We start from the raw sequence: 9,094 nt of genomic DNA, 5'->3' as shown, positions 1-9,094 counted from the left end.
CCATTCATGGTGGAACCTGATCGACGCATGAACCTAAAAGGGCATAGCCCGCAAAGCCCGAGCAAGCCTCCTTTACATTCATCATTAAACATTTATCAATGCGAAAGCATACATAAACATCCATAGGTTTACAATATCAACTCATGCATACCATCATACGCAACATTACACATATATGGAACTTCTCAACATATTAGTGTAAGTGCAACATTTCATATATCATCAGAGTGCCACAATTTCTAGTGCACCATAATATTTCATATCTCAACACCTTCAGGTGTCCATATAGGCTCTTGAGCCACTTTACACATTTAACATAATATTCTTAATGTAATATACCCAAACATTTGGCTACATTTGTCACAACCTGATTTCCAAGCCGTGACCGGCGCATGGACTCAATGGACGTAGTCCATTAAGCCTAAGCAAGCCTATCTATATAATCTTGCTCATTATTCCATCAAAGTTACTAAAGTCACATTTCGTATTTTCAAACCAAAATAATGCTAACCATTTCCAACTCTTAGCAGCATTCCAATCCAAATATACATACATTATGTAAAATATATGTCTTAACAATTTACATCAAGTTTGTCTATACATATAAAAAAGAAGACTTGATTTTCAGCGGAGAGACTCAGATAAATGTACAGCTACTGAATGCCGAGATACCTACCAAGGGTCGAATATACGAAAACACCTCGACCTAGTTACCAGCTACCTCTTGATCTGAAAACATGAAGTTGAAAATGATGAATATAAACCCAGTGAGTGAACATATGAAGGGAACAAGCAATATAATAAGGAAAAGTTTGAAAGCATAATGCACTTATTTGAAAACGATGCACTTTAGCTTAAGTCTTTATTAAAACCCTCAATTGAACCCTTGGTTGATAAATCATGTAGCGATAGAGAATTCATATCCAACATGAAATTGGAGAAGTGGAAAATATGGCAAAAACCAGCCAAATGATAAGCGAAAGAAAAAGTTTCATTCTCGCTGCAGCGAGAAACAGAGCAACAAGAAACACTTCCCTTTCATCCCAAATAAATCATTTCACTACAATGCAAATAAATTTGGATTACAAACAAAAATGCTCAAGGTTCAGCAAGCAGGATTCCACATATATTATAGTCACACATGTTATTCATAAAATACTAATTGCATTAGTACATGTGAACATATGCAAACATATATGCATATATATACATCCACCGCCTCCCTAGCTCATGTGCATCCCCCCACATCGTGCACATAGTTAGAGTCATCGTGTGCATCCCCCCACATCATGCACATCTAATGCCGTCGTGTACATCCCCCCACATCGTGCACACGGGCAATATCATCATCCGCTTACATCACCACCGTCATTACCAATATGTGCATCCCCCCACATCGTGCACACAAACGGTTATATCCATTACACAATATTATCTACCAATGTACTATACATATATATATATATATATCAACATTATATCAAAACACATGGATTCATCACACTTTCCATTTCACAACATAAAAACATTTCATAAGGGCTTGTTCCCAAGCACTTTTTTTTTTCTATTTTTTTCTGAAAGAGAATTGGATAAATCATTCAAAATGTTTGTCCCAATACATTTATATATCCCAAAACAGTTTTGAAATGCAAGTTCACTCACTTGTCTTTGATGATTCTTAAAGCAACTCCAACTTCCACTGATGCCCCGAATGGTGATGTGGGGTTTCGGTGGAGCCTATCACACATTACCATCATAATCAACTCAATCACATAACCATAATACTAAAAGCTATCTCCTAAATCATGTTCCACTAGTTATTACTAACTAGCTTCCAACTACCATCAAGTGGCTATTTATTTGCATTATTATAATCACACCAAAATGAATAAACTACCTCAACCACAACACTCATAAATCTAACTATTAATCATTCTTAACAACTAAAATATCAACTCAATTTCAATGCTCACCTTGCTAGATTTATAATTGAATATCTCCTCAAGAATTCTCAACTATTATAGAAGGTCTTTTCTTTCTCTCTCTAAAACCCTAGTTAGTGAGAGAAAGTATTGATTTAAGACATTTCAAGGGTTTTAAGGTGAAAGAGTGAAAAAGCATAAGAGGTTTTATAAAAGAAATGCACAAAAGCATGAAAATGAAGGCTAACTTGAGAGAGTTATGGAAGCTTAAAGAGTACTCCCATGAAAGGTGAAGAAATGTGGATGAGAGGAAGAATAAGAAGATGAAGTGCTGGAAATCTGAGGAAAGTGTTGGAGAATGAAGATATTTATAATTAAAACTTATCCAATTGTTCATAAAATTACAATAATACCCTTAGCAATGCCACTTGTCTTCTTCTTGTTCTTATGAACTCTTTTACTCTTTTGACACTAGGGAAAGGTCCAAAATCCTTTGAAAGAGATTCCTTAAGTAGCCCTCAAAAGTCCTAGCTTTAAAAACCCTAAAATCTTGTTATTTGTAAAACTTACGATGAGGGCCGCGGCTCTCAATTTCCAGCGTCGCGGCACTCAAACATTCTGCCAATTTTGGTTCTTCTAGCGCAATCCTTTCACTTTAACAAAGAATATGACCACCTTCCCCCTAGAACTGGGAAAAGTGGTAAACATCAAAGTTGTAGCCATGCCTCTTAGCTTTCTAATGGTCTAAAAAATCATATTATTTGAACTTTTGTAGTGGGAGATATACTTGAAAAACTGAAACATATGCAAATAGGGCTACTGTTCATTATGCACCTTTCTTCACCAATTAAAATTATTTTTGATCCTACTCCTATAACGACATAAAATAATTATAAGTAACGTAAAACTAGCATCATTAGCTCAAATTAAACCTTTAAACATAAGTTTTACCTCGAGTTATGTGTCTATGAAGGTCGAGGTTTCACAACATTATTATAAAATTCTCATAATCCAAAAAGACATGTTCATAGTCTGTAAACATAAATATAGCATAGACTGACTCGTCAGTGGAACATGAACCGACTCGCTAGGCATCAAGAGGCTACTAGACACCTACCAATGAGGAATGAATGGATCACATCTTCGTGACACTAGCTGCTAACAAAAGAGTTATCCTTGATTTACAACAAAAATAGATAAGGAAAATAATGTGTGAGTCACAAAGACTTCATGAGTGGATACGGGAAAGAGGCCAAGCCAGGAGATATGAGTTTTTCATAACCATGCAATTATAAATACATATGATTCACAAATCCTTTCTCAGTACCATGATATTCATGAAACATAGCATCTAATCATACTCTGAATAACATTGCATGGAAAACATCTTTGCATAATTTATTAAAAACCATTTAGTCTTGAAAACCTCTTTAAAATCACTTGAGAACCCAATTCTGCAATAATTTTATCGATACAATTTGGAATGTATCGATACATGCAAGGAATCTATCAATACCCTTGGTAATGTATCGATACATTTCATACAGACTGTCGTCTGTAGCATTCTGTTGAAAATGTGTCGATACTTTGGCCACAGAATCAAACGTTTTGGACAATTTCTTGAATCTAACTCATTCATAAGTCTTTCTAGCATTGAGGAATCATTCCTTAAGCTAAGGTTCTATCTAACCAAGTCAGTATCACCACATTACAGTGTGAATAGCATCATCAATACTCATATGGTCATAAACTGGGTACTTAAGCATAAATCATGAAGCAATACTCATTCAATCATTTCTCTAACTCATTAATCTCATTAGTCATAACATTCTAACTATGAGTGGGTTTGCCCTATTCTAGTGAATAGTGGTCTAACCCCCACTATTTTGGGTTCCTAGTGCACTCTTGTGAATGGCATATCGACCTCATCCACGATCATCATAAGATCGCTTAAGCTTAGGATCGTTCTCATCTTTAGCATGCATCGTGAACATATAACATTTCCATATATTATCATCATACGTAGCCCATAATGTATATGACTATCTCAACACATACATCTCATAGCATACATTTCATAACCTTATAAATCACTTACATGTTTAGCCCATAATGTACATGGTATACTTAACACATACATCTCATGGCATACATTCCATAACCTCATAAATCAGTTACATGCTTAGCGCATAGTGTACATGATATACTTAACACATACATCTTATGGCATGCATGTCATAACTTTATAAATCACTTACATGCTTAGTCCATAATGTATGTGATATACTTAACATATACATCTTATGGTGTTCATGTCATAATATCATAAATGGAACTCATGCATCGAACATTCTTATCATGCTACATCGTATCTAACATGTGCATAACAACTTTCATACATTAACCATAGAAATATCTCGTACCCATACTAACCCGAAGGTCGAAGTAATCAAGTGCACTACAAACATAAAAGGGCTTGTCCCACCTTGTTGAAACCTAGTACATTGTAGCATATTTACATACATAGTATATTCGTAAGCAATTTGAAAATCTTTGTGTCACTCATATCATAATCATTATCAAATCAAGTCATTTGAACATTTTCTTGAAAACTTCAGGACACCTTGTAATTCAAATCCTTTAATAAACTATTTATGAAAATAGGTTTTCAACATGCTTAAACAACCATTTTCATAAAAAATCATGCTAACTTTACATATTAAAATACTTGAAAAGGTGTATCCACTCATCTAATTGGAGAGTCTATTCTTAGCTCCAATCACAACTCTATTTCGACGTTATCCGTGGAGTTTTCAAGTGGTCCTATATATAACAATCATCACGATCATTTCCCTGAATAAAAATCTAGTAATAATCATTCTAGGTACTTTCGACTTACTTGATTTTAGCTAAACAAATTTTCTAGCCAAAACCCATGCTTAGAAACCCATAAATCTTTCATCCTTAGGTGAGCTTAGATGTTTAATAAAATCATAAAACCTTTAAACTTTAATTGCCAACAAAAAATCTGAGCAATAAAATAATTATTTAAGTTCTAAAAATCCAAGACCAAAAGATTCAAAGGCTCAAAATGTCATCGTTTTCCATAAAAACCCAAAACTAAGCTTTAGAATCATGAAATTGAGTTTTGAGCTAAAAATGAGTTAGAAGAGCTTAAAAGTTGGGGTTTTACCTTGCAAATACGACTAAGGGTTGCCAACCCTCTAAAAATGGGATATATATATATATATATATATATATATATATATATATATATATAAATGGGATATATATATATATATATAAGCTACGGTGTGAAAATACGTTTTTACCTCTTTTATTTTTCTGAAATCGACAAAATGTATCGATACATTGGGCCATGTATCAATACATTTGGTTATGGGGAAAATGTATCTATACATTATGAACATTTGTCGATGCATCTTTATTAGAAACCATTTCTGAACTAAATGTATCAATACATCCTAAATATGCATCGATACATTCGAGACAGAATGTAGTCTCTAAGGTAGATTGCCTATAAAAACCTACCTAGCTTATTTACATTAAATACCATTTAAGTAAATGGCCTGTTTACTTTTTACTCCCCATTTACTTAAGATATTTAAAGTAAATATGCAAATAACCCCCCATTTGGATTCAATAAAAATTTTAAAAATATCAAAATCTAAATTTGGTTTTCAAGAACAAAATCAATAAAGTCCAACTGAATTTAAATTTGCGGCTCCCATATACCATAGCAATCGTTTTCCGAAAGTTATGAAAAATTCATTTTTGATCATCTAAAAATCAAGGGAATCATTACTGCCATTTTTTATTGACAAAAGATTACTTTATAAAAATCACATATTTTGACCCCTTCTAGACTTAGAAAATTTTCTGCTTCAATAGTAGTAAACCACTAAAAGTGTCAATGAACTCTTTTGAAGATTAAAACTAAGTTTGATGTTCAAAATATGTAATCTATATGCTCACCTAATGCTTTCGTAAGTTGACCTCTTGCTCAGTGTGGGATTTCACAAGTGAAGAAACCAATTTGGTGCTGAATTAGGAAAAATGTCACGTCATGGTGCAAGAAGACATAGTTCTTAGATATATAGTTTCTAACAAAGGTTTAAAAGTAGATAAGGTAAAGATTGAGACAATTGACAAACTTCCACCTCTAACAATTGTCAAAGGTATTCAAAAGTTTCTTGGTCATGCCGGTTCATCAAAGATTTTTCTAAAATCTCTAAGCTATTATGCAACCTTTTGGAGAAAGACACACCTTCCTACTTTGACTATGAATGCCTTAAGGCATTCAAAATTTATGGTTTTTAAAATCACAATCCTGAATTGGAGTCTTCCATTTGAGCTTATGTGTGATGCAAGTGATTATGCGATTGGCACAGTCCTAGGCCAACGGAAAGAGAAAATACTTCATTCATTTTATTATGCTAGCAGAACATTGACTGATGCTCAGATAAATTACACCACCACTAAAAAAGAGCTACTTGCTATAGTGTTTACATTTGATAAATTTCACTCTTACCTTGTTGGCACTAAAGTCATTGTTTATACTAATCGTTCTGCAATCAAATATCTAATTGAAAGGAAAGATGCTAAACTACACTCGATAAGGTGGGTGCTTTTGCTACAAGAATTTGACTTAGAAATTTGAGATAGAAAAGGTACAGAAAATCAAGTGGTAGACCATCTTTCAAGATTGGAGAGTGGGACATAAGCTGTTAATTCCACTATGATCAATGAGAGTTTTCCAAATGAGTAGTTGTTTCAAGTGAACAAGTAGGAAAGATTACCAAGGTATATTGATTTTGTGAACTTCATTGTAAGTAATCTTTTCCCTCTCAGTTTGAACTCTCAGTAGAAGAAAAAATTCTTGCATGATGTCAAATATTATGTTTGGGATAAGCCTTTCTTGAATGTGGGGATCAAATTCTTAGAAGGTGTGTTCCAAAGGATGAAATTGATAATATACTTCACCATTGTCACTCTTCGGATTATGAGGGACCTTATGAAGGTCAAAAAACTGTTGCAAAGGTTCTTTAATAAGGTTTTTATTAGCCTACCTTTTTTAAAGATGCTCATTATTTTGTTGAAAAGTATGATAAATGTCAACGAGTTGGCAACATCTCACGAAGACATGAGATGCGTCTCAACAATATCCTTGAGGTGGAAGTTTTTGATGTTTGGGGAATTGACTTGATGGGTTTGTTTATTCCTTCATACAATAATCTGTATATCTTGGTTGTCGTTGATTATGTGTCTAAATGGGTTGAAGTTGCAACATTCCCACGTAATGACTCTAAGGTGGCATTGAACTTTTTGAAAAAGAATATCTTCACTCATTTTGGCACCCCTTGAACTATAATTAGTGGTAAAGGTTCTTATTTTTGCAACAAGTATTTTGAGGCAATCCTTGCTAAAAACGGAGTTAAACATAAGATTTCCATAACATACCATCTGCAAATGAGTGGCTAAGCTGAAGTGTCCAATAAAAAAATCAATAGAATTTTAGAGAAGACTGTGCGTCCATCTAGAAATGATTGGTCCAAAAGGTTGAATGATGCATTGGATGATGCTTATAAAACTCCAATTTATATCTCTATTTAGATTGGTTTTCGACAAAGCTTGCCATCTTCTGGTTGAACTTGAGCATAATGCATATTAGTACATCAAGAAACTGAATTTTGATCTTCAAGCAGCTGATGAGAAACATCTTTTGCAACTTAATGAGATGGATGAGTTTCATCTTCAAACTTATGAGAATGCAAGTATTTATAAAGAGAAGGCAAAGAGATGGCATGACAAAAAGATCATCGAACGTCACTTTGAACTAAGGCAACATGTTTTTCTTTATAATTCTCGATTAGGATTATTTCCCTGTAAGCTCAAGTATAGATGGTTGGGTCTTTTCATTATTACAAAAGTATTCCCTCATGGAGAAGTGGAATTGTCTAAAGGAAACATGAATTGGACATTCAAAGTGAATGGTTAGCTGATCAAGCACTATTGGGGAGGTGAAATTGAATGCCATAAGTCCTTAACCACTTTGATAAAAGACAAGTGAACTTGAAAAAGACAAGCTGATGACTATAAATCAAGAGCTTCTTGAGTGGTAACCCAAGCTATCTAAACTCAAAATTTTTTAAAGTTATTTTTCATTATTTACTTTTTATTTTCTAGTTAATTTTATTTCATTTGCAAGTATTATTTAATTTTTATCTTAAAAAAAGGGTTAACACCATGGCACTAAGAGCTTGGCAAAACAATTTTTGAAACAAAATGTCTAGTGCCGCAGCATCAAAACCTAAACCGCATGCCCCCGCCACCCAAATCGAAAAGCTACCTTTGCGGCACTGTTTTGCCCTTTTTTAGTTAGAAACCTTAAAACCAATAAACTCTCTTCAATTTTCTCTCTTAGTCTCCCATAAACTTTCTCCCTTTCTAAAACGCTCACTCCCACTCAAACTCTTCAATTTTTTCCATCTAAATCCATCAAAACTTCATCAAATCTTCAACACACAAGTTGGTTGCAAATTTCTTCAAGTAAGTTCTCTCTCTCTTGAAAGATTTTAACCAATATTGAAGAATTTGTGCTTGGTTCTTGATTTTAAGGGTTTGTTGATTCGTTTTGATAAAATTATGCTTTGATAATATAAGGTTTGTTGGAATTGTTGAGAATTGTGATTTTGGTGACTAGATTTTGGATTGAATTGTGGTTTAATTAGTGGGTGGGTTAATTGAGTTGATTATTAAGAATTTGAGAGATATTATTAGTGTTGCAATTTTGTGGATAAAATTGAGAGTTGAGAACTATATAATTATGGTAATTGTGGTGGAGTAATTATGTGAATTAGGTAGTTGCTGTAAATTGTGCTTTATTGTGCTTTGCTTTGTTTTTTTTTTTTAAATTATTGCAGAAAATTTGATAATGGCACCAAAAAGAGAGAGAAGTAGTGCGAGTGGTTTTTTTTATAGAAGCAAGTTTGTGTCTATGGATGTTGTCACTAGAGATAACAACTCCCTTGTCAACAAAGTTCCAATTCAAGAAAAGGGTTTTGATAAAGCTTTAATATGCTACCTAGGGATACAAGCTCGTATTGACAAAAGGAATTGACAGAAATTCTATGCCTAACCAGTGATAGTCG

This window comes from Theobroma cacao, chromosome 3 (assembly GCF_000208745.1).
Source record: "Theobroma cacao cultivar B97-61/B2 chromosome 3, Criollo_cocoa_genome_V2, whole genome shotgun sequence".
Taxonomy (NCBI): domain Eukaryota; kingdom Viridiplantae; phylum Streptophyta; class Magnoliopsida; order Malvales; family Malvaceae; genus Theobroma; species Theobroma cacao.
Note: the sequence above shows the minus strand (reverse complement) of the source record.